This window comes from Mirounga leonina, unplaced genomic scaffold (genome assembly GCF_011800145.1).
Source record: "Mirounga leonina isolate KUSES-001 unplaced genomic scaffold, KU_Mleo_1.0 Mir_151, whole genome shotgun sequence".
Taxonomy (NCBI): domain Eukaryota; kingdom Metazoa; phylum Chordata; class Mammalia; order Carnivora; family Phocidae; genus Mirounga; species Mirounga leonina.
Window position 1 is genome coordinate 15,005,109 of NW_023270377.1, and position 25,621 is coordinate 15,030,729.

At 44.7% G+C, this 25,621-nt stretch overlaps 1 protein-coding gene across 1 annotated transcript in view; it reads right to left on the minus strand.

The window, feature by feature from the left end:
* The window catches only part of SGPP2 (sphingosine-1-phosphate phosphatase 2), a 106,613-nt gene that overhangs the window by 36,914 nt on the left and 44,078 nt on the right, over positions 1–25,621 (minus strand). The gene's annotated exons all lie outside the window — the stretch shown is intronic.

A 25,621-nucleotide genomic window follows, 5' to 3' on the forward strand; every position in this document is an offset into this window, starting at 1 on the left:
ACATCCAGACAAAGGAATATTATTCAGCGCTAGAAGAAACGAGTTTTCAAGCCCTGAGAAGAAAATGGGAGAAGCTTAAGGCCACACTACTAAGTGAGAAAAAAAAAATCTGAAAAGGCAACATACTATAGGATTCCATCTATATGATATTCTGGAAAAGGCAAAACTGTGGAGAAGTAAAAAGATCAGGGGTTGGCAGATACTGGAGGCGAGGAAAGATGAATAGGTGGAGCACAGAGGATTTTTAGGGCAGTAAAACTACTCTATGTGATACTGTAATGGTGGATACAGGTCATTATACATTTGTCCAAACCCAGAGAATGTTCCGCACCAAGAGTGAACTGTAAACGACGGACTTTGGGTGATTATCATGTGTCAGTGTAGGCTCATCAATTGTAACCAATGTACCACTCTAGTGTGGGCTGTTCATAATGGGGAAGGCTGTGCATGGCTGAGGGCAAGGAGTATATGGGAACTCTCTATACTTTTTGTTCAACTTTGCTATGAGCCTAAAACTGCTCTAAAAAATTAAGTCTATTAAAAAGAGTACTATGGGGCGCCTGGGTGGCTCAGTCAGTTGGGTGGCTGGCTCTTGATTTCGGCTCAGGTCATGATCTCAGGTACCTGGGATTGAGCCCCGAGGTCCTCCCCGGCCAGTGGGGAGTCTGTTCAAGGATTCTTTCTCCCTCTCCCCCTGCCCCTCTGCCCCCCGACCCCGATCTTGTGCTCTCTCTCTAAAATAAATAAATCTTTAAAAAGAAGAAAAGAGTACTGTGGCAGAAGAGAACTATTTCTCCACTTAATTTGCAGTTCAAGAGTATAATGATTAACTTGACATGGCTTGCCCTAAATGGAAGGCTTCGCTCTGTATTGTTGAAGGGCCCTCCTACCTAAAGGGACCAAATTAAGTTTCATCATCCATCATGTTCCTTTGGGCTGAGGCCCCAAAGGCCTATATGTGAAGGAAAAATCCATGAGAGGCGGCAAGGCAGGAAGCAATTATAGATCATTAACGCCTTAGCAAGCTGTCTGGGTCCCCTGCACGGTGCTGGGGCCCTGTGGCATTTGGTGATGAGGAATTAGTCTATTTTTTTTTTTTTAACTTTTGCCCTGATTACAAGATAAAGGAAATGTATAGGTCGGGGGTGGGGGGGTATCCAGTTTTCTGGATAGTCTACTGTTTATGCCAAGCAGATAAAAGGCTTTTTCTGGGAAACCAATTCTGTCAACACAAAACATGTCTTACCGGCATGGAAGGACTTCCAACTTGGGGTCCGTTCTTAATGTCTGGATTTATCTGAGGCAGTCAGAGAAAACAGTGCATGTTCTCTTCGCGTGGTTGCCCTTTCTAGTTATTACAATCCCACTGACAACTCCATGGTGTCTAACACATCTCAGATTAACAAGACTTTACTTTTCACACTAGTATAAATAAAACCTAGATAGTTTCGAAAATAGAGGATCCTTGCAAGAACATTATTACTAGGAAGGCAGTTACTCATTCTTTTTTATACAATGAGATTACCAGCTGTACCCCATTTGTCCTCCTCCCCCCCAAAGCATCCCCACCCCCATGGTGTAAAGACTCCACTGTTGTTATAATAAAAGCTAAATCCTCTGTATGATACAGGGACATAATTTCAAATTACATCCCCTCACCATCCTCCATCCACACATACATTCTGATAAACTTTAACATCTTCCTTCCTTCTGGCTATACCCATAGCTCCCTCTGCCATGAGGGAGTCACAGTAACAAAAGTGTGTCCCTCAGTGTCATGGGGTGGAAATATTGTGAGTCACTGGGACTTACAACTAGCTTATCCATGGATTTATTTTTAAGAAGTCAGGAATTTAGTTATATCATTCTTTAACTGTTGGAGACTAGAGAACACTAACATGTAATCCAAAGACCACAGCTTCTCTGCCCGTACATACCCATCTTGTTTCTTAGTCCAACCAAATTAAGCTCATTCCTCTGCTTCTCAGGTTACTGATCTGATAATTTGGATAAAGAAAGATCAGACACCCAATCATTCCACTTTTAGGTACGTACCCATGAGAACTGGAAACCTATGTCCTCACAGAAACTGGCCCATGAATGGTCTTAGCATCATCCTTCACAATAGCCAGGAAGTTTAAACAACCTAAACATCCATCAGCTGATGAATGGAGAAACAAAATGCAGTATATCCTTATAATGGGATATTATGTGTCCATAAAAAGCAATGAAGTACAGACAAAGGCTACAATATGGATGAACCCTGAAAACAGTATACTAAGTGAAAGCAGCCAGAGGAGAAAAGGACAAATATTGTATCATTCCATGTGCAGGAAATGTTCAGCTTAGGCAGATCCATAGAGACAGAAATTAGGTCAGTGGTTGTCTGGGGCTGGAGGGGAGGGGAATGGGGATAGGAGGCTTCTTTTGGGGGAGATGAGACTGTTCTGAAGGTAGATCGGGGTAAGGGTTGCACAACTTCATGAATACACTAAAAACCATGGAATTACATTCCTTAAAAAGGTGAATATCATGGTATGTGAATTTCATCACAAATTGAAAAGAGAGAAACGAGACATCAAAATGGGTCCTCGAAACACCTCCTCTTTGTGTCCTTGAAGTCCTTTGCTGCAAAGTGTTACTGACAACACCTTCCAGTATTGATTCCAGAGGAGCCGCTAGGGGATTACTAATATTCTCTGCTTCAGGAGCCCCGCCAAGCTCTGCCCTAACCTGGTTCTGCAGGGCACCCAGGGAGTGATGGCCCAGGCCACAGAGAAAGCTGCTGAAAACCCACTTACTCCAAACCAGGAGTAGAGGACTCATTTTAAAGCAATTATTAGCTGGGTGGAGGCTTTTCAGATCAACACTTTCCTAAGAGACTGGCCGCACTGGACTGAATTCTTGTTTACCCTGCATACTGTCCTCTCTTCTCCCTGGAAGACATGGGGGTTGGGAGATGTGGGAGGGTGGGGGGGCTGGTGGCTCTGTGGCAGCTTGTTTGGCAGCAGGGAGTGAATTAAAAGCAGCTCTTTGTTATGGTTATTCGGAACATTCTAGAAGCCACAGCCTACCAGCCAGTGAGAGAAGTTGTTTTCAGTTGGTGAATGTCTTCTCATACTTGTGGCATGACTTTATTTTATTTACTTTTTAAAATTCTGAGCGCATTTCCAGTGTGCCGTGTGTTTGTGTGTGTGTGGGTGTGCGCACGGGGGAGGGGGTTGATGAGTCACTGAGAGAAGCAACTGTAATTTCAAACTAATAAGATTTCATTCCATGCCTGAAGCACCAAAACAAAGAAATTACAGAGCAAACATCATAAATCACAGAAGCCTGACAGAAAACTGGTCTTTACATATTCAAGTTCCCGTGGAAATGGAGATATAATAACTAAAGCACAGATGACAGGTGAGAAAAATAAAATAATTAAGTTACAACATTTGCTGGTTCTTTCTAATGCTCCATTTTTTTCAGGCTCAGATCTGCTTCTGGACCTTTTCAAGACATACTAAAGGTACAAAGATTAATAATTAAGTCATAGATGTATGGACACCTTTAGGAAAATTACTTACAACCAATTGAGCCTCCTTTTCATTATTAAGAAGGAGTTGGGTTCAATAATAACCTAATATTTGTGCAGTGATTTTTTTTTCAGTCCATTTTCATAGAACTTACTTATTTTAATGTTCATATCATTCCTATTTTACAGATGAGGAAACTGAGAAGATGAATGTCTCACTAAAGATAACAATCAGAGTAGTGGAGCTGGACTTGAATTTTGTTTTCTGATTCCAAATCCTATGGTCTTTTCACCATATTCCACCATCTAGCATCTGACGATTAATATATTCAAACAGATATCTTTCCTTAAGGAGCCCAAATGCTATGATCCTAACCCATTACATGCATGTAGCACTCAATAGAGGTCACTTGACTGCCCTTGGGACTAAGAGATTAAGATGTCACCGCTGATGAGAAAATTTCCAAATTCTTATCTGTACCATTCCACCAATGAATCGTCCAGCGGAAGGCTGGGACCACAGTATCCTTTACTCACTACTGGATAGATGTCACATCCAAAATGGTGCCCACTGAGGGAATGGGTGTCTTCAGTCCTAATAATTATAGAGCACATACAAAAGCTAAAATCATGCATAAGCCCACCCTCCTTCAACCAACCAATCACAAAAACCTGGAAACAACTCTAAATACCCATCGCAGGCCACTGGTTAAATAAATTATGCAACAGTTCAAAAAGCACCGTGAAATATATGGTTAAATGAAAAAAAGCGAGAGGCTACAAGAGTATATGTTGATCCCATTTGTATTTTTTAAAAAATATATTTACATATAAATGCATGTAGGTACGTGGGAAATTGTGGATGGCAGAATCACTTGTGGGGGTAGAACTGAGGTCTGGGGTGGGTACCTTGTGTACTATTTGAATTTTTCATACAAATAAAAATTCACTTCAGATAACAATGTAACCATTGCAAAGAAAATTCCTTTTTATGACACTCCTCTCTCACATTTTTAAGTATTTTCATTGTCAGTCCTGCTGACCACAGAAAAATAAACTGCAAAATAATATTGAAAGATCAAAACCTTTATTTTTATAGACCCCTGAAAGCAAAAATGCAATAGATGTTAGTCACTCACCATGTTCAATTTTCTCATCTGATTAAAACCACAAACTATCTGCATCTCCAAGCATGCGCTAAAAATCTGTGTGTGTAACCCAGCCAGCCAGCCTAGGCTACAGCAAAAAAAGAAGAAAAAAAGTCTCAGAATTTAAGCTGGAAGGAAACTCCACCTTCGGTCTTGGCTGACTGACGACTAACCTAAGACTCTTAGTGCTCTTGCCTGCATCAAAAACAGTAAAACCTGCAACAGGACTTTCCCACAGGTTAGAAACCCAACAAATTCAGGAAAATCACCCCAAGCAATTTGAGCCAAGAGCCTAAATGAATTCTTCGCCAATCAGCCTCACCAATTAGCCAAGCATCATCCCTGGTCTCCATGGGGCAAGGATAGCCTAAATGACTAGCTTTTTAGTATTTTCAAGATTAAGTCAGCATAGTTTTAACTGGAATGTGTCTGGACCTCTGGTGGGACCCTTTCTGTGGCCTCCTACCCAACTGGGTTTGGGGTCCCCTCCAGGTCCAGCTCTCATTAGCATTTTTTAAACTACAGTCAGTCACAAAACATCCTTCTAGATTCTGTCTCATCCATGGACGACTCATGTTATTAGATAATATTGGTTTTCAGATTGGTTTACTCCTTTCTAGTACAGTATTTGTGAAATCATGACCTGATTGTTGGTTATATTTTACAACATAAGTAGAACCCAGATGTACATTTAAAAAATAAAAACTCACCTCACGTACTAGGCACTCTGGGAATCACAGTTACATAATTATGTGGTTATTGATCACCACTCATTTTCATATGAATACCTCTAGGTTAGGCTATGCTTTTTTTTTTTTTTAATTTTATTTATTTGAGAGAGGGGGGGCGTGTGCAAGAAGGGGAAGGAGCAGAAGGAGAGAGACAAGCAAACTCCCCACTGAGTCTGGAGCCAGATGCAGGGCTCGATTCCATGACCCTGAGATCATGACCTAAGCCAAAATCAAGATCAGACACTGAACCGACTGAGCCACCCAGCCACCCTGGCTATGCTTGTTTTACTCCCCTGGCCCCTGCAACAAGCCTAGGTCCTGAATGCATGCATGCATGCAAGCAAGCAAGCCGGCAGTCAATATGCATGTATCCCTCGCTATCCAAATTCTTATTTCCTGAAATCTGAAGCTAAAGAGATTTAGGTAAACATCTGGATAAATTTCTTGCTATCAAACCTCATGTCACTTGCCATCTGGAACTCAGGAACCAAACAGATTTGAACAACGCATAGTCCATGCTACTCAACCTTGCTACCTGTACTTGGCCTAAAATGCATGACTTCCTTTATCATGTTTAAAACTCATGCAACTCTCAGTTCCTCCCCACTCAAGAGAAGCCTCACCTTTTTTTTTTTTTTTTAAGATTTATTTATCTATTTTAGAGAGAGAGTGAGCGAGCATAAGCAGGAGTAGGGGCAGAGGGCAAGGGAGAGAAATCCTCAAGCAGACTGCCCCCACTGACCCTGAGCACGGACCCCGACGCAGGGCTCGATCACAGGACCCTGAGATCCTGACCCGAGCTGAATCAAGAGTCAGCCTCTCTTGGGGTGCCTGGGTGGCTCAGTCGTTAAGCGTCTGCCTTCGGCTCAGGTCATGATATCAGGGTCCTGGGATCGAGCCCTGCATTGGGCTCCCTGCTCGGTGGGAAGCCTGCTTCTCCCTCTCCCACTCCCCCTGCTTGTGTTCCCTCTCTCGTGGTCTCTCTCTCTCTGTCAAATAAATAAAATCTTAAAAAAAAAAAAAAAAAGAGTCAGCCTCTCTACCTACTGAGCCATCCAGGTGTTCCCAAAACTTCACCTTGTTATGTGGTGCTGGCCACATCCTTGTCATGATAGTAAAAGTTGGATTAAGGGGATTTGTGTATATCAGGTGCCTTGTGACCAGGTGCCTTGTCACCAGCCTGCTTCCAAAGTGGCCATTGTGGTCATTAGTAATTCCTTCCCTTGACCTGGATAACACGGACTACATGTTAATAAGTGATTCTACCCTTAGCAAGTTCAAGGAACCATCAAGGCTGAGAATGGAAAGCTGACAGTGAATGGGAATTCCATCCCCATTTTCCAGAAGCAAGATCCCACCAACGTCAAATGGGGTGAGGTGCTGAATACCTCACAGAGCCCACTGCTATCGTCACCATCTTATACAGGCTGGTGCTCACTTGAAAGGTGAAGACAAAGGATCATCATCCTGAGCCCCTGATGCTGATGTCACAATGCTCAGAAAGGGAGATAACTGTGACAATGATAACTGCTTTAAGATTGTCAGCAATGCCATCTACACACTGAGTGCTTGGCTCTCCTGGCCAAGGTTATCTATGATGACCTTGGCAATGTGGAAGAACCTAAGACCATGGTCCATGCCATCACTTCTCATGGATCATGATGGTTCCATGATGATCATGGATGAGGATCATAATGGCCCCTCTGGCAAGCTGTGGTATAATGTCCATGATCAGTATTCTTGAATCCCTAGTCCAACCAAGGCTGTGTGCAAGGTCATCCCCGAGCTGAATGGGAAGCTCACTGGCTTGGCCTCAGTAGAGATACCATTTCTAATGTTAGCTTCCAAAATGAGCTATCATCTTACCCCAGAGCTCTTGTGTTTATCAACAGCAAGCTAGAGCTTTTCAGCATAGTGCATTAATAATAAGCTGCTGCAGGCTTTCCCTAAATCCCCACTTGCTTATATATACATCAGCTTGGGAGCCATTTAGACGTTACTAATCAACATTGCTAATAGCAGCCTATAGATGGTACATATGACAACAAAGCAAATATGGGATATGCTCTGGCAAGAAGTCAGGAAAGCACTGTTTTCTACCTTCAAAGCACCCTGGCAAGTCACTCTCTTATTTTTCTCCAGAGATATAATAAGAAGGGGAGATAGTAGGTTAAATTTAAATTACCAATTGTTGATCTCTAAATTTTCCCAAGACATTTTCATGTACATACCCTAATTCCCAGTGATTTTTTTAAACTTAATTGAGCAATTCTCTCACTTCACCTCGGCCAATTTCTCTGTTCCGTTCATCTTTCACAAATGTTCCCACAATTCTATCAGTTGTGTTCTAGAAGTGGGCCTAGCAAATGGGAAAACTTAGGAGAGTGACACAAGGAATGTCTGCCCAGACCCTTCTTCAAGCTCAGGCCATCCTAGGGGCACCCAGTAACTTGTGCTTCACCATAAAGTATCTGTCTTAAAAACTGCTGGTCATAAAAACAAATGTTCTGACATGTCCCCTTTCAACTCCACCCAAACCCAAACATTTCATAAAACAAAAACAGCTGTGTAGACTAAAGCATTTGCATTTCTGTAATGTGTGTCAGAATTTTCTGAAGAAAAAAAAAATCAATTGGAGAAAGCATAGATACTATTTAAATGGGACTCAGGCTCAGTAGATCTTGAAATATCTCTAGCTCAGAGAGAGTCTAGTCTTGAATTACTTGGAGACAAGAGAGTGCTCGCTTCGGCAGCACATATACTTGGAGACAAGAGAAAGTGTCTATGTTCTATGGCAGCGTCTGTGGAGGAGGAAGTCTCTGGACGTGGGGAGGTTGGGGCGGCCGTCATGCTCACTTGACAGACCCTGAGCCTGATTTTAGGCTAAAGGTCTGATACTGGACCCCTAATTTTTCAGGCCATCACAGGCTCTCCTCACAAAGTCAGGGTTGGGTCATTTCAAGTTGGCTTCCTGTAAAGAGAGGCTCTTGAGTGTTAAGAACATTTGGAGTTAGAGGTTGCTTCAGTGGGTCTGACAGCCTATGTTCTTACACAACTCAGAAAAGCCCTGAATGGTGGTCACTCAAGGGAAATTAAAAAAAAAAAAAGATCTCTTTCTGGAAGGATTAAAGACTCCAAGGAGTCAAGCCATGCAGCCTCATCCATTCAAGTTCTGAATCCCAGTCAACCGCATCTCGGAGGCTTGCCTTTCACAGGCCCAGTGAACCGCGCTGCGCAGAAAGATACATGGTTAATGGCACGGGCTCTTGTAACTCCTGGTGTAACCCGATTACAACCATCTTTAATCCGGAAAGCAGTGTGCTAATGATCCTTCTTGGAGGAAATTCAAGGGTCAGGGGCCTTCTGCTTGCCCAGATTTGTTCCCTTCACATATGTCCAAATCTTCCCCTTTCTCTTCCTTGGCAAGAAATTTAGCATTGAGCTAACTGTGATAAGAACAGCGGATGACAGTCCCCAGACCGTTAGGTCTGGGCGCTCTCCATCTCTAAAGGCTGATAGGGCCAGCTACATTTCCTCATGTTCAAACAACTGCACATTCGTGGGGCAGGCACGCGTTCTCCATGAGGTGCTTTCTCGTGCTGCAGTCCCTGAGCAAACGAAATTACCAGCTAAAAGGCTGGGTAGGAAATGGAGAGCTGAGGAAATGCATAAGAATAAAAATTCAATATGCAAGCTAACAAAATTAGGGAAGCCATAATCATAGGATGTAAGGAAGAAAATCCACTTATGACAATGTGGATGATGTCAGTTTGGGGTGAGGGCGCCCTGGCTATGTATCTACTCAAAGAATCAGGGGGGATGGCCAAATGGGCTCTTCTATTTTTTTTACACGACATCTATTTCCACTCTCAGGCTGACATCACAGGCTGTGCTATCAGCACTGGGCAAAGCCAATTTCATACTCATTTTTGAACAACTCTCATTATTCTGAGTAACTATGAAAGTTAGGACCACACAGTTATGACTCCGCTGCTCCCCTTCCCCACCATCACCACCCCCAGGAACAGCAACTTCCCATCCCACTTGTAAAAGCAATGGGCCCTGGTCTAAGACTTAACCCCACTCCTGGAAAACATCTGAACCTGGGACAGTCTCTTCTAGAGGAGAGAGTACCTGAGCCCTGACATCCAGGTGGAGGCTCTCCTACCTCAGGCACGAAACCAGTCAGCCAGACGGACTGGTTTAAATCCAACTGCAGGTGACACCTTTCTGCCAACCAAACGGTTCAGACCTCCTCTGAAAGAAGTTTTGAATTATTATGAATTATTTTGAATTATTATGGGAGAATATTTAAAATTCTCATCTTGGCCACCAGCATCCTGATCCTTCAGGCTCTCTGCCAAGAGACCTCTGGTTCTAGTAAGCTCTACAGAAGGGCTTGCTTGGTATAAACATAATGACACCAACCACAAAAACACAACTCACCACCCCCTAAAAACTGAGATGCCACTGCATTTGACAAGGGGTGGTAGACGTGGAAATATTCTCGAGCCTGTCATCTCTGAAAATCAAGTTTCCTTTTCATTTTGGCTGCAAGAATGTCTTTCCTCCAAAAAACTGTTTTTTTCCCCCTCATGCCCTGTCTCTGCTGTTTCCTCTGCATCTCTGGCAGGATGGCTTCATTACAACGTCTCTCCCAGGCAGAGAAGAATTGGCTCTCCTCCCCTGGAGCTAGATGACTCTCCCGAAAAGCCAATCTTTGAGCAGGAAGGGACAGGAATCCCAGAGGGTCCCCTGCCTGACGCCTGCTCTCTGCAGGAGGCAAAGGAGGGAGTCTGGAGGAGGACAGGCGCGGTGGAGGGGGTGGGGAGCAGGGCACCACTGATTTTCCAGTTGCCCAGTGAGTGATTAACTCTATTAGGAGGGGCTGGGGATCCCACAGTCAGCAACCCCCAAGTGGGACTGTAACCGGGGCTATAACCTCCCTGTGACCCTTTGTAATGGGAGAGGCTTGACTTAAGCCCGCTGGTGTCTGCTTTCTGGGCCAACAGGCGCATCCATGTTCTTCTCTCTGAACCCTTTTCCCTCCCTTGCCCCCGCCGCTGGAAGGCCACGGTCCACACGGTGGGCAAAGCCAGCCTTTGTGCGAAATTCCTCGAAACATCCTACAGATTTGAATCACAGCCCAAGTTTTGTTTCGAAGACAGAAAAGACCAACTGCAAGGTGGCTTCACACTTTAAAAAAATCTACCTATTTTCTAGCTGCTTCTTAGAGTCTTGCTTGCAAGGAACGTTCAGACTTCTTGGGAACACCGGTTTCCAAGTGAGTACAGACATCATGAATATAGAAAGACTGCTGATAAGTGAAACATTCTAGATTTGCCACAAACAATTTACACGTGAGCTATAAGTAAACTGTATGTCAAGTCAGCCCTGTGCCCAAATGCCACTGTCTCGGAAGGGCCTTCCCTGACCACCTTCCCTCACACAGCTACCTCTCCCCACATCTTTTTATGTTTCTTCATAGAATTGTACCCTGCCTCCATTTAGACTACGTATTTTTATTTTATCGGTCCCATCCTCACCCTGAGCAGATGCCCCGCCCAGAGTCTGGAATAGTGCCCTGGGCAGCTGGGGAACCTTGCTCTTTCCACCCGTCTCAGCCTGGAAATCTCTCCCCCAGCTTCCCCACCTGGCTGGCTCCCCCTCATCCTTCAAGCCTTAAATTAAACGAAACAGCACAAAGTGTTCTGTCTTGATCACCTTCTTTCAAGTAAGTCTCTGCTCTCACCCTGGTTGTGGCCCAAACAATAATCAGACCATCTTTACTGTATCAATTTCTTTATTACTGTCTGTTTTGTCTCCACGGAAATCCCAGGAGTGCAGGATGGCATCTATCTTGTTCGTTGCTTATGCCCAGCACTTAGGGTAGTGTTGTCAGATGTTGGTTAAAAGAATGATTGAGTGACTAAAATTTGAGTTGTTGCCCAGCAATATCAGGGTAAGAAAGAAGGTCGGACACTCTTTTTAAAAAGCAAATAAAATCTGGTTTCTGATCCGACTATTTACCAGCTCAGAAAAAAATAGAATTTTTACTTTCATACTGAAAACACCTTGACGGAATCTCAACCAAATGTGGGTTCTGACTTTCCATCAGGGACACTGGAGAACCATTCCAGATGGGGGCGGGGGGGTGGGGGGTGTGGATTCCATTTTAAAAAGCTCTCTAGGGCGCCACCTCAGGACTTTGTAGATTTTTCTAATGTATCTTTAGCACCCTGAACTGTTCATTACTTCATTGCCGGTCTGTCCCCGGGGGACAGCTCTTAAATCATCTTTGTAGAAACAGCCTGCATTTATTTTACCCAATTATTTGAATTGCTACTATGTGGGAGCTGCAGGGGACAATAAGGAGCCATCGAGTAGGGAATGCAGATACAAGATCTGGGGTGGCTTTTCTGAAGATGATGCCGGTGCTGAGTCTTGCAGGGGACATCACAAGGCAGTGGCAGTTCTGGGAAGGAAGCATAAAGCGGAGCATGGCATGCCTAAAATGCGTATCATTGAAATGGGAGTGTGGATCATCATCAGGAGTTCTGTGATTCCAGAGAATGGATAGGAAGAAGAGCTAAAGGTAGAGATTTAGGAAAGAATCTAGTCGTGGAAGGCCTTATAGGTAGTTTTAAGGTGCTTGGACGTTAACATGCTTTAAAGTGTGTGGTCAGATCTGCAGGAGAGAGGTCACGCTACATGCCGTGTGTGAGTGTGTGTGTGGGGGGGTGCATTTGAATAGCTGATAGGAGATTCATTAGAAAGTTAATGCAGTAGTGCTAAATAAAGATGATGCAGGCTTGCACCGAGGGAATGTTTCCAGAAATGTGGGAAATATAAAATTACAAGGACACAGTATAGAATAAAAATCTGTACTAAATGAATAAATGGACCATCCATGGCTCCCCGGAGAACGGCTCTGCTCACTGCTTCACAAAATGGATCAATCTGAGAAGTGAGGACCGAGGGGACATGAAATGTTTTAAGGCAGCTCATGTTTGTTTTGTAGCTTTTCTGTTTCACAGCTCCCTGTGTGAAGGGAGATCATTCAGATGTTTTGATTTAAAAGTCCTACTCTTTGGATCTACAAAGCTCATGAAAAAATAAAAGTCAACAAGTCACTTATATCGGTAAATAATTTAGGATTGTAGCTTGTAGCTGGTACCCTAGGACACAGTGGAGAATCTGACGTAAAATACTATGTAATACCTTCTTTGATACTATGTAACTTATAGGCTCTGGCCTTGTCACAGATAAACAAGGGGAAAATCTGTGAGTGTTGAAGTCAAATGGGGAAGGGTGGGTCCTTGTAGTGAGTCATTTCCTGGAACACAAAAGGGGGGGGGAGGATTATCTTCAGGGTTTCAGGTAAAATTCAACAGATATGCTCTTGGCTTAAAAACAAAAGAAAGGGAAGAAGATATTGAGAACTTTATCTAAATGGGTTTTAATTTGTAGGAGAAAGTGTAGGTTTAAAAAAGACTTTGGTGAAAGTATTTTAAGGTCAGCTCTGACATGCCAAACCCCTTCAAGGCCCTCAAACCATCATCTAGATTAAGGACAAACTGAAGAAAACTGCCGGGAGCTTTCCAAGAAGCTGACACAAGGCAAAACCAGGACTTGGGTCACTGAGTGAAAAGGTGCAAACTTTCCTTTAGAAGAAAAAAAAAAAAAAAGACCCAGTCTTTACTGAATGCTTAGATGTCTCTAAATCCTGCTCTTATTTACCCAATATATGTGATAGTGACTCATTATATGATTGTTTTTCTTTGAACTTTCCCGAAGGGTGCCTTTGCCCATCCACGAACATTCTCTCTACCACCTACACACTAACCCACTGGGCCCATTCCAAAGACTTCATTTCCTCCAAAGACACCCTTTATTTTAGGCTGGACACAGCAAGAGGACGTAGAAAGACGGTGGATAAAGCAGGATTATCAATATCACACCCTCCATTTTATCATACGTAAATAAGATATTAAGTATCTTACCAAAATGATGTTAGATTGAAATAAGAATATGTTTGGGGGAAAAAAGGAATATATTTGGAAGTGCTGTGCCATCTGTGGAGTTATAGTCTTTTTTTTTTTTTTTTAATATTCTTTTTAGAAACAATGACTCACACGGAAATTCTATTTCATGTGTGGAACTTACCAACATCATATTTTAGATACAGAAATGCTACAGTTCCTATTTCTACAGGCTTTGCTGTGTCCCTCGGTTTTCAGAGTAGCTGCGAAGAGCCCGCATGAGATCAATTACACTCCAGCACCATCTCATCATCTTAAGAGACAAGCACATTTTAATCTTCTTTTACTCACCCCCCCCAGCTCGGCAGGGGTCCGCCTGGATGCAGTTGAGGACCAAAGTGTTGGTAGCAGTGACTATTGCATTAAGTTTATGGTTACAAGATCCCCAAACAAAAAACTACAGGTGGAGACTTAAGCCTGATGTCTCTGCAAGAACCCAAGAGTCAGATGTTTTAGGAGATGCCTTCATGCTTGTCTTCCCGCTTGTCTCAATGTCTAGTGTTTAAATGCACATAATCTCAGCGTTTCAGGTTGCAAAGGGTGAAAAATGGCCAGGTGACTGCAACAGAGTATTTATCATGGGGTTTTGATTTGGGTGTCTGTCCATTCACCTTGGCTTTTGTAGGGTAATCTCAATCACAAAAGTTGCTGTTCTGTTTTCCAAGGATATTTTCTGAACCAGGATCCACCTCATGAAAGGCTCTTTAGGTTTTAATCTTAAAGGCGACACCCTAAAAAGGCTCTAGGTGTGTTTATATTCTTTTATAGATTTCCTTAAACTGTATTCCTCATCAGTGTATAAAATTACACAAAATTAATATCCATAAGAGAGCTAGGTAACAGATTAACACACCTTCAACACCCTTGTAGGTAACGGAGAGGTTTTTAACTACAGACAGGCACCTGGTTTTCTGAAACTCAGGCTCTTGACAGCATTTTAATTATTTAATCCATTCAGTGTTAAACATACCCTTTTAATTGCCCCCAGGGAAAATAGTCAAACATTCTTTGTAGATTGGCATGCTTTTTTTTTTTTTTAAGCATAAAATCCAGTCTTACACATTCTAAAAGCTCTTTCTACAGTACAAATTTAGGTTTAAATTTCTGAATCCAGGCCCCAGTAAGCAAAAGCCTCAAAGGACATTTAGCTTGTTGGGAATGCTTACCCAAGTGAATGAGTCCCTGATTTTTTTTTTTTTAATGAGTTCTAATGAAACAGTCACGTTGTGATTTTTGTTGGCTAGAGAAAAATGGAGACTTTCAATCTATACGCCCCCCTCCCCGTGTCCCCTCTTTCTAGCTAAATGTTTTCCCCAATTACGTAGACAAACACTGGAAATTGCTCAACCTTGATCTAGTTCACGCACCCCTTATTTAAGAAGCCCTGTGGGGGCGTGGTCAGGCTGGGACGGGCTCCCTTCCCTCCGAGGGCCCCATCCAGGTGTGCGATGGATTGTAGCGTTACTATTACATGCAGAGGTTCATTTTCTCCTTTGCCTGAACCTTCTATTATGGCCTCATAAAAGAAATCAGCTCTCTTATTTCATTCATTGAGGTTTTATTTGTATAGCAGTGTTAGTTTAAAAGGAAGCCAGCTTACTGCGGCTCACAGCTTGCTAATTTCCAAGTTAGAGTTTTTGGGAAAACCTTCAGAACGTCATTTCCCAACCTCTAGAGTAAAACTGCTCTGTATTTGAAAATTGAACAAAACATTTTGTCCCCTCTGATTTCAGTGCCTGTGAATGCCAGAGGAAATTTAATTTTGAAAAGAACAAAAACTAACATCTTTTCCTAGTTAAATCTGCGCATATCCAATACAATGAATTTATATGGGCGCGGCTGCGCACTCGCGCACCCCGAAGCTCAGCGCAAGATTTGCGCGCTTGATGTTCGCCTTTGCGCCTGAACTAGGGTGAGTGCTGAAGCTTCAGTGAATCCCTGTACCCCCAACTTGGCTTGAATTTGCAAGGCCAAATGATTCCTAGTGACTCAGACTTGGGGTGGGTCCAACTATCTTCCTAAGGACCTTTTCCCAGGGAACCATTGTTACTCTTCATGGGGGACCCCAAGAAAAACTGGTAGGAGCTAACCCAGTCAAGGTGGAGGGGGTGTCACTCCAGGGAAATTTTATAGGGCCAGATGCATTGTTGAAGTCAGAACATAGGACTAAAGACTATCTGGAAAGACCATCACCATCAATATTTTTAATAATTGCAAAACTCCCAAAATAAGAGGGGCCCTGGGGTTATTTTGTTCAATTCCATATTTCATAGAGGGCCAAACTGAGGCCCAGAAATAAATGCCATTTGGGTAATTATTAGTAAACTCTGGTCTACCATGAGTTGCATGCCTGGGACATCCAGCAAGCTAGGAGGCCATCCCAGCTTGCTGAAACACAGGCTGTGTTAAACAGGGAGCAATTTTCACTTGGATTAGAATCCGAGTCTCCTAACTCTTAGGCGAAACAAACCATCCTTTCATTCGATTATTCCTTTTAGGCTGAAAGATTCCTGAGTCATCCTGACCCCACTTCCCTCTTTTTCTTATGTATTCATGCATGAACTCTGAGTCCTGTTTAATGTTCTAGCACACCATTTATCCCCAAGCAGTATGCAAACCGTATGCTGTGACCAAACATTGTGTAGATAGGCCGGCCGCAAATAGATGGAAAAGGTGAACTGCCTGCAAATCAATAAAGGAGGTAGAATTTAGGGAGCTTTTTCTTATTTTCTTGCTTTTTGTATTAACGTGGTTCGCTACTTGCAAAATGAAAAAATAAAATTAACTGAGCATGTCAAATACATAAAAAAGCGGGAGGTACCTTGAACATAATTAAGGGAAAAGGCCAGTGCAGAGCGCCGTGGTTCGTGGCCAGGATTCTTTTTTTTTTTTTTTAAAGATTTTATTTATTGGGGTGCCTGGGTGGCTCAGTTGGTTAAGCGACTGCCTTCGGCTCAGGTCATGATCCTGGAGTCCCAGGATCAAGTCCCGCATCGGGCTCCCTGCTCGGCAGGGAGTCTGCTTCTCCCTCTGACCCTCCTCCCTGTGATGCTGTCTCTCATTCTCTCTCTCTCAAATAAATAAAATCTTTAAAAAAAAAAAGATTTTATTTATTTATTTGACAGAGAGATAGAAGAGCACAAGCAGAGGGAGTGGCAGAGGGAGAGGGAGAAGCAGGCTCTGCACTGAGCAGGGAACCCAATGCGGGACTCGATCCCAGGACCCTGAGATCATGACCTGAGCCGAAGGCAGACGCTTAACCGTCTGAGCCACCCAGGTGCCCCGTGGCCAGGATTCTGGGATCAGATAGTCACGGGTTCAAATCCTGTCTCTGTCCCCTACCCGCTACGGCTGGTCTGCTCACAGTGCTTTTTGCCTTTAAAAGGAGAATAACAAGAGCGCCTCTGTTGCACTCAGTAATGTCTGTGAAGTCCATCGCCCTGCATCTAGTGCAGGGTCGGGACTCGACAAATGATGGCTGTCACTGCGCTTAGAGCCATCATGGCCTTGAAAGGCGGCGCGGAGGCTCTGCTCCTCGGAGGGACACTCAGGCTGGGCCTCACGAGCACTTATACTGCGGCTCCTTGAGAATTATACATTCGCTCCTCGTCACGGCGGGGCAGACTAAGAGCGGGTGACTGCGAGGACAGTGCTGGAGCTGGGGTTCCAACACCAGCAGATGGACTGGACAGAGGGCTGGTGCCTCTGGAGTCCGTCGGGCCAGCAAGCCTGTTTCCCAGATTAACCCTCGGATGACTGAGGCCCGACTCCCGCCAAGCAGGCCTAGAGCCTCCGGGCTACTGTGTGTGCCCACGGAGGCCACCAGGGCGAAAGGGCCCGGTGGCAGGTGGGCCTCTCACTAAAGAGGGCCTCCCGTGTTGTCTGCCCCGGGGGGGAAGAGCCTACGAAAGGCCCCTCTGGGGAAGCTCCGCTGCGGCTGCCCTGGTAAAAGGACAGGGAGGAGGAGAGAGGACAGCCATTAGGGAACCACTATTTTTTTTGTCTACTAGCTCTCAAGCTTCCAGAAAATTCCAGAGGCCTAACTAAAGCATGACCTCTTCAGCTGTAAACGGGCAGAGCACTTAACTGCTAAAGGCCTTTCCTTCCCCTTCCCAGCAAAGGGGACACTTCCTGAACCTCAAAAGCTATAGGAGAGCTACTGAGGAAAGTAAGGCTCCTCAGCCTCACACTGCGGGGCCCACAGGTGCAGAATGCAGGGCAGATGAAGATGAAGGGACCAGAAGCCTGGGAAATGCAAGCCATGGTGACAAGAAAAAGGCCGGCCTTCCCCAGGAGGTTCTGTCTCCTCAGGCAAGGATAGTCCCCTGTGGGTCAAATCACCACCTCCTCATGGGACAAAGGGCCACTCTTATCCTCGCTCCTCCTTTTCCACTTGGCTGCTCTGCAAACAAGCGGAAGGAAGTGGAGGTTGGGCCCAGGCATGCAAGCCCACAGCATCAGCAGGGAGCGGTCCTCGGGCTTTCCATCCTTGGAACAAAGCTACCAAAACCCTTCTCCACCGTCCTGGGTTCCTGGCATTCGGAGGAAGTGTAACAAGTCTGGGGCACACAGTCTGACCAGGGGGGTACTCACAGGGACCCCAGCACAGAGAAGTGAGAGACAAAGGTCATAGGTAGAGGGCACTTGCAAAGGAGACGTTCCACCCTCACAGGCCCAGCGCTCCTCTGAAGGACTGGATTGGGGGGTGGGGTGGTAACGTGTAGCCACATCTTAAGCAAGATGAGAAGGACCTGGTGTCGGGAGACAGAACCAGGGGTGCGCACTCCCTGTGTTACTCACTGGTTCTGTCCCTTTGGGTAAGTCACTTAAGTCCTTGGGTTTCAGTTTTCTCATCTGTGAAGTGGGGTTCTTCGATGTAAAGCACCTGGCGTGGAGGGAAGACTCTGTAAGCAGACGCATTTCAAGAATACAGCTTTGCAAATGGAATTGATTAGGAGGAAAAAAAATAGAGTTGTTAAGATTTTATTTGAAAATTTTATCTGAAAGACCACTCCCCCCACCCCCCATGGCCTATGGATTAGCTCATTCTCCTTTGTTTTACAAGTGACAGGGAGGGAATCTGGGACAAAGGAGGGTGTTTTGTAAAGCCCTGCAGGGACTGTCCCCAAAGCAGAGGGGGACGGCAGCCTGCGACCCCCTTCCCGGGCCACTCCTGTGAATTCAGAGAATCCCAAACTTCCTTTTGCTCCTCCCTGCCTGGCTGCTTCTCGCTTTCTGGTCTGGACAGGACTTGGCAAATGCTATTTGTTTTTTGTTTGTTTGTTTGTTTTTTATATAAGACATGAAAAGCTACCATAAAACCAAAGGGAGAAGAGAAGGACTAACTGCACACCAAACTCTATGAAATGTTCAGCGTTCTGTATTATTTTAGAAGCTCCAGAAAGGTATCCTGCCTCCAGGCCTCCGGGGTTTCAAACGACTTCATACTTAGCTAAGCTCTAAAGCCATCACACACCCACGGGCTAAATTAAGTGACGCATTTAGAAGGGATACTTGGGAATGGGGTCCGCTCTCTGGGAGGATTACAACAATTCTGCTCAATCAAAACAGAACCAAACCCAAATCCAGCACTACAGTCTTATGGGGTTGGGAGCAGGGACAGTATGGGAGGGGGTGAGGGGGATAAAGTGGGCAGGAGGTAGGGAAGAATGTGGGCACATTTTCCAGTCATCATCATAAGAGAGAGAGGGGGAGATCATGTTTCAGGTAATGAGAGCAATCCACAGAGAGACCCAAACTATCTGTTCCACCATAATGAGTCCCTTTTAAGCTTTTTTTTTTTTTAAACCCAGACTAAAACCAAACTATTTCCTTATTGTGTTTCAAAACCAAACCAATGCAGTTTGCATAACAAACCCCCTAGAGCCATTTACTTAATATTTAACTAAGACTAAATTACGAGATGCTACTTCAGAGAAACTAGGCAGAATCTCTGCCGCCTAATTCTGTTTCATTCAATGCAAGTTAGCATGGGTTACAATCTGGCCAGTGTTGAATACTTTTCAAGACTCATTAATCTCAGGCAAGAACCAATTTAATGAGCAGGGCAATCTTTTGAAGTGAACAGTGGTAGTGGTTTAAGCAGAAGATTAGGAGCTAATCACATTTAAAGTCATCTTTGGGCACTAAAATTGACCCCGGACGAGGTGGGTGAATTATAGGGACCGGGCAGCCCTTTCCCCTCTCCTTCCTTACTCCCCTGTGGGACAGCCAGATGGCAGCCTGCCCACATCCAGAGACACCACTCCATTCTGCCCACCGTGACAGGTTATCACAAAGTTTGCCTCTTAACCAATCGATGGGTCAGCTTTATAAAATATTACTCTAGACTCCACAGCAGTTAGACACTGTCTAGATCACGGGCACAGTTTAAGTGTAAATTCCACGTCTGCTTCGTACCGTTGATATCAGCTAGCTAGTGTTCAGGCATCAGAATGTGAGCCATGTGAAATCCATCATTTCAAACTTGAGCTCTCTCTCCGATGTGAGTTAATTTGACTGGGAAGACTAGGAACAGAAGGGCCTGGCAAAAAGAAATCTGCTCCTCAGATTCCTTTGATATTCGCCAAGCAATTAAGCATTTTCCTTTAAGGTGTTCCTTCGATCCTGTTGAACACAAACAGCACGCAGTCTAACAATTATTCGGCAGTGGATTGGATCTGGGTGTCAACTGTACTCCCTGATATTGAGGGGATTCACCACACAGAGACAAAATTAGTAAAGCCACATTAGCGTTCAGTTTGCGAAAGAGAGGACGTGGGTTTGGTTTTTGTTTTTTAAATGCGATCTGGCCCAACGTTGGCTCTTTTGCTTCTTCTCCACGCCAGAGATGAATCTCTTCTAAAGGTCATGCAGCGAACATATAAAGAAGACTCATGACCATGTTCCGTTGCAGGCGTCCAAGGATCCTCTAGCTGCGTCCTTTCATTTGAAAGCTAGGGGCGCTGCCGGCCAGAATCCTCACCTGCCTGGAGCTGGTTTCACTGCTAGGATTAAGTCCAAGTCTTGATATTCCAACCTGGCCCGTGGCTCTGTGCCCCCATTAACTGTCTAGCCCTACCCCCAAAACAGCTGTTTGGAGTGAGTACAACCAGTGCATCCACTGACACCAGATGGCTGGAATCATGAGACTTAATGAGCTGGGTCCGATGGTCTTGAAAATCTAAAGGAAAAGACAGCTGGGAGGTGACCAGCAGGCACCCGGGGTCACAGCTTCATTGAGCAGAGGACCACACTGTCCACCAGCATCCGGCCCCGTGACGTTCTGGCTCTCGGATTCCCCGAAACTTACGCCAAATCCCCCCCTTTCCTGAGCGACTTTGAGTGGGTCTCTGTTTCTGGAAACCAAACAGCACTACCTACAAACATCAGCCTGGTGTTCCTTTCATGGTATTACAGGACCAGGACCTTCTGACCAGGCCACAGAGCTGCCGACCGAGTTGGAAGCAGCCTCTCCCCCTCCCCTCCCTCCCCCCTCGCTTCCAATCAGGGAGGTCAGCGGAAGCCGTGAATCCTCCCTCCGAAGAGACATGAACTCTGCCTGAAAACGCTCAGAAGCAGCCATCAGAAAAACCGTCAGAATAGTTTGGCTAGGGTAATAATTTCTTAAAAATAATCTCCCTTAAGTGAGCATGGTGGGGAACAGATCTTTTGATGTTAGGTAAAAAAAAGTTTGCAAATTTTCTCATGCGCATATTTGCCATGTTCACAAATGAGAAGAATGTTTACAAGTAGAAAAAAAGGCAAGGAAAAACCTGAGACACATTTTAAATTTATTGGAGTTCAGGCAGCAGGAACCAGGTTTTCTAAGGGCTGGTCACTGGAGCCAAGCTATTTGTGGCCAGGGAAACTACAGGCCAGAAAAACTAGGTGCCTGAAAATAGGAATCCCAAATTCAAATGCCCGAAAGGGGCCAGGGCAGTCACAAAGGGTAAGACACCAGGGAGTGGTGAGGTCTGTGCCCAAACTAAATGCTCAGTATAAAAGCACTGAAATTCAATTTTTGTAAAAGATTTATTTATTTTAGAGGGCGGTGGAGGGGCAGAGGGAGAAAGAGAGAGAGAGAATCCCCAAACAGACTCACCGCTGAGCAGGGAGCCCTGATGTGGGGCTCAATCCCAGGACCCTGAGATCATGACGTGAGCGAAAATCAAGAGTCAGACACTTAACCAACTGAGCCACCCAGGCACCCCTGAAATTCAATTTTAAAGGACTTTAAGTCACTAATGATACCATAAAGTTAAATACCATTTCTCGAAGTCTCAAACTTCTAAAGATCTTATCTATAAAGATACATGGTCTCTGATCCATGGACAAATCAATAGCTCAGTATCATTTTATAACTGAAGAAAAAAATCAATGAAAAAACTAAAGCCCCTTAAAAAAAAAAAACACTCAAAAGGCAGACTAACAAGTCACAGAAGAGTTCATACAAATGGCTAATAAAAGTCTGAAAAATGCTTTCGTCTTCACTAAAACTATGAAATGAAAATTAACTGAGATACCATTTTTTCATTGGTGAAATTAGCAGTGATTAAAAAATGAGAATGCACAAAGTTTATGAGGAAAAGTCAAAATGGGTACTCACACATGATGGGGGTAGTGATTCCAAACTATTTCTAGGAAAATAATTTAGCAACAGAGCTCAATGATTCTATGAACTCTGCGTGTCAGAAAAAGTTTTGCTCCCTTAGGAGAAAGCCAAATGTTTCCTAGTGGATGTAATTGAATCTCATTTAGGTTTGGTCAGGACAAAGTCAAAGACAGATTTGTGGCTCAACTTTGAATTAGCAGGCTACATTTCATTTCAGACTAGGCCTTTATCTCCTAATTTATCCATATTTCCCCAAATTTTGCTTTTCCCATTTTTTTCTTGTACCTCGTTCTGAATGCCAGGAGGTCTCTTAAAAGAGGCAGTATATAAATAAGTAAAATATCATTAAGAACAGACAAGAAGGAACTTCCCAAGGATCCACTGTGGTATCAATATTTGCATTGCTATTTTACTAAATGGAGGATAACCTGATTGGGCAAGAAGTGAGATTTTGCCTCATGTTACAAAGCCGACCACCATGCAATTGCAATGAAATGACCGCTCACCTCTTGGAGACACAGCAATACTATTTTAAAGCTTTTATTTTTTGGTAGGGCTGCCACCACACCAAAATGGGAGTCAAGAGATGGGATAGTCACTCTGGACAGTGACTTTTCCTAAAGCACGGTCTACCATGTCTTTTCATGAGAATCTAGGTTGATAACCATTCAGTCATCTCTGCTCAGTGAAATCCAATGGTTGAATCCAATGCCAGGTTAAACACCCTGATAAGTGACAGAAGAGGGAAATGATGACTTGACTGAGGTCTTTCAGCTAACTGAAAAGGCTCGCTTGTCTACATTTTCTGGGATAAAATACTTTGACTTGTCAAGAAAGTTACATAAAAGACGCTTAGATAGAATACAGAGTTCATAAATGTCATATGGGCAAACCTGAAACACAATCATGGCGAATATGCAATAGAAGGTAGCTCTGGGGGGCACCTGCCTGGGTCAGCTGGTACAGCGTTTGACTCCTGATCTCGGGGTTGTAAGTTTGAGCCCCAGGTTGTATGTAGAGATTACTTAAAAATAAAATCTTGGGCGCCTGGGTGACTCAGTTGGTTAAGCGACTGCCTTCGGCTCAGGTCATGATCCTGGAGTCCCTGGATCGAGTCCCGCATCGGGCTCCCTGCTCGGTGGGGAGTCTGCTTCTCCCTCTGACCCTCCCCCCTCTCATGTGCTCTCTCTCTCTCTCTCATTCTCTCTGTCTCAAATAAATAAAATCTTTAAAAAAAAAAATCTTAAAAAAAAAAAGAGGAAGAAGAAGGTAACTTTGGGCAAGTCATTTTAATGCTTAAAGCCTCAGTTTGAACATCTCAAAAAAGAGAGAGAGAGAGAGAGAGAGAGAGAATGCTCTTCATGTCATTTAGCTCTGTTCTCAGAAATGACTGCAGCAGGTGTCTCCACCCCAGGAGGCCCTGGGAGCCAGGATCAAATCCACTTACTCTAATGTGAATCTGGGTGAGTTATTTAATCTTTCTAGGCATCAGTTCCTGATCTGTAAAATGGGCTGGCAATCACCACTTCTCAGGATCGCCGACAGGATTAAAGGAGGTAAAAATACGGACAGCATCATCACAGTGAGCGGTAATACACACTGACCCACTCGACATAGGGGAGGGCTCGTTATGATTTGAAGCATTGCTAGCCCGGTCCTTAAAATGATGAAAATGATACTCACCCATTGTTAGGAAATCAAATAAGATAAGGAACACAGACGCCAATAAAAGCAACAGAAGACAGACAATGTGTGTGCGAGTGGGTGGGGGGACAGTCAGGATTGCGACGAGGAAGTGCTTAATAGAACCATAAATTCTGCTGAGCTACCTCAGATGGTATGAGTCACCCGCACGATAATTTTAAGTGCAATAACACCTGTTGTGATTCCATCCCAGGACAACTGTTGACTAGATGTAGAATCTCACAAGAGGATTGGCACTCCTGAACACAGTGGCCTTTCAAAGCCTTTTGGGCGAGATAAGCTGTTTAACACTAGGAGGCTTCAGCTGTGCCTCGTGTAATTAGCGTGGCTGCATCCTCACTCCCTGAAGACCCATGTCCCTTCTGCAAGAGAGGCTCCCTCAGAGGAAGGACCTCACTGTGCTCCACCCTGCCTTCCCTCCCACCAGCCCCCCCCACCACCAGGGACTCCCTTTCCCTTCCTGCGGAGCCAAACGAAGCATCTCTCCTTATCTCTGCAGCCAGCACAGAGCTCCCTCGTACCCACCTCTCAACGTGCCTCTCCATCTATGCCTTTCTGGGCCGCTCTCTCCCTCTTTCTCCCTCTCTCTGTCTCTCCCCATCCATCTCTGCTTGTCCCTGTCCCTCCCTGTCCCTGTCTATCTCCTGGAATGGCTTCCACTGTCTGTTCGCACAAGGAACTACTAGGAATTTACTGCTCTGAGGATCCGGCTGACCCTGCAGGACATGGAACCTTGAGCCCGGGTGCCTGTGGACCTGAGCACACACCCATTTTTAAAAGCAAGGAACTGGTCACCAGAGCGCAGGACGATCTGCTACTCAAAGGTTCCTCTTTTACTTTCTCAGGCCAAGATCTGATTTGCTCACTCTCCGACAAAAGACTGGTAATTCACCTCACACAGGAACTTCGAGCACTTTGGAAGGAGGACTCCACGGTGAAACATAACAACCAAAAGGACAATCATTCCCCTGGCTACCATCGGGTATAAAGATCCTCTCAGCCCCTCAGGAAAAACGGCCCACTCTCGGTGAGGGAGACAGCTTGCCTTGAGCTGACGGTACACATGAACAATTATTAAAGTGCTTTACATCATTTGCCTCACTCAACCACCGTAAAATTTGGAAAACTGATATATATTCATATGCACACACACATAGAAAATAAACAGCAGGGAGGAAACGCAAGCTTTGTGTACCTTTGCTGCATTTCAGAAATGCTCCCTGCCCCCATGCACTCTCCTTGCCCTCCAAGCTGAGCCAGGGACGGCCCTGCTCTGCAGGTAGGGAAGGGACATCAGAAAGAGACATGCACAATTGATTACACGAAATTTCGCCTTTTGCAAGAAGGCTATGCTTTTGCAGAATCTCAGGTCATACTCTCGCTCATACAGGAGCTAGATTGCAGAAAAAGACTGGTTGGGGACAGGGATGGGGAAAGGAGCCAGTGGCTTGTAGTCTTAGAGAGAAGAGGAGGAAAAAAAAGTCAGGAGGAATTGGGGGCCAAGTAATCATAACCATAAGCCCTAGAGACCTTAGTGGTTAAAGCTCTAGGCTAGAGCCTTCAAACCAATCCTCGTACATGTGGACTGCAAGGATTCTTTGTTCAGCTGACACATAATGTCTTAAAGATGTAAGCCCACATTTAAAAAATGGGAGGCTTCCCACTAAAAACAAATCTAGCAACTCCAGCCCATTTGCTTCACGAAGGTCACAGGTGGAGTGGAGGGGTGACTGCTCCCCAGTGCTCCTAGGGGCCACACCGTGACGCTCACAGACACCCCCTCCCCACCATCCCCGCCCAGCACTTCACTCTTTTACTTCCCTTCCCTTGCCTTAAAGGACATGTGAGGTTATGGCTTCTGA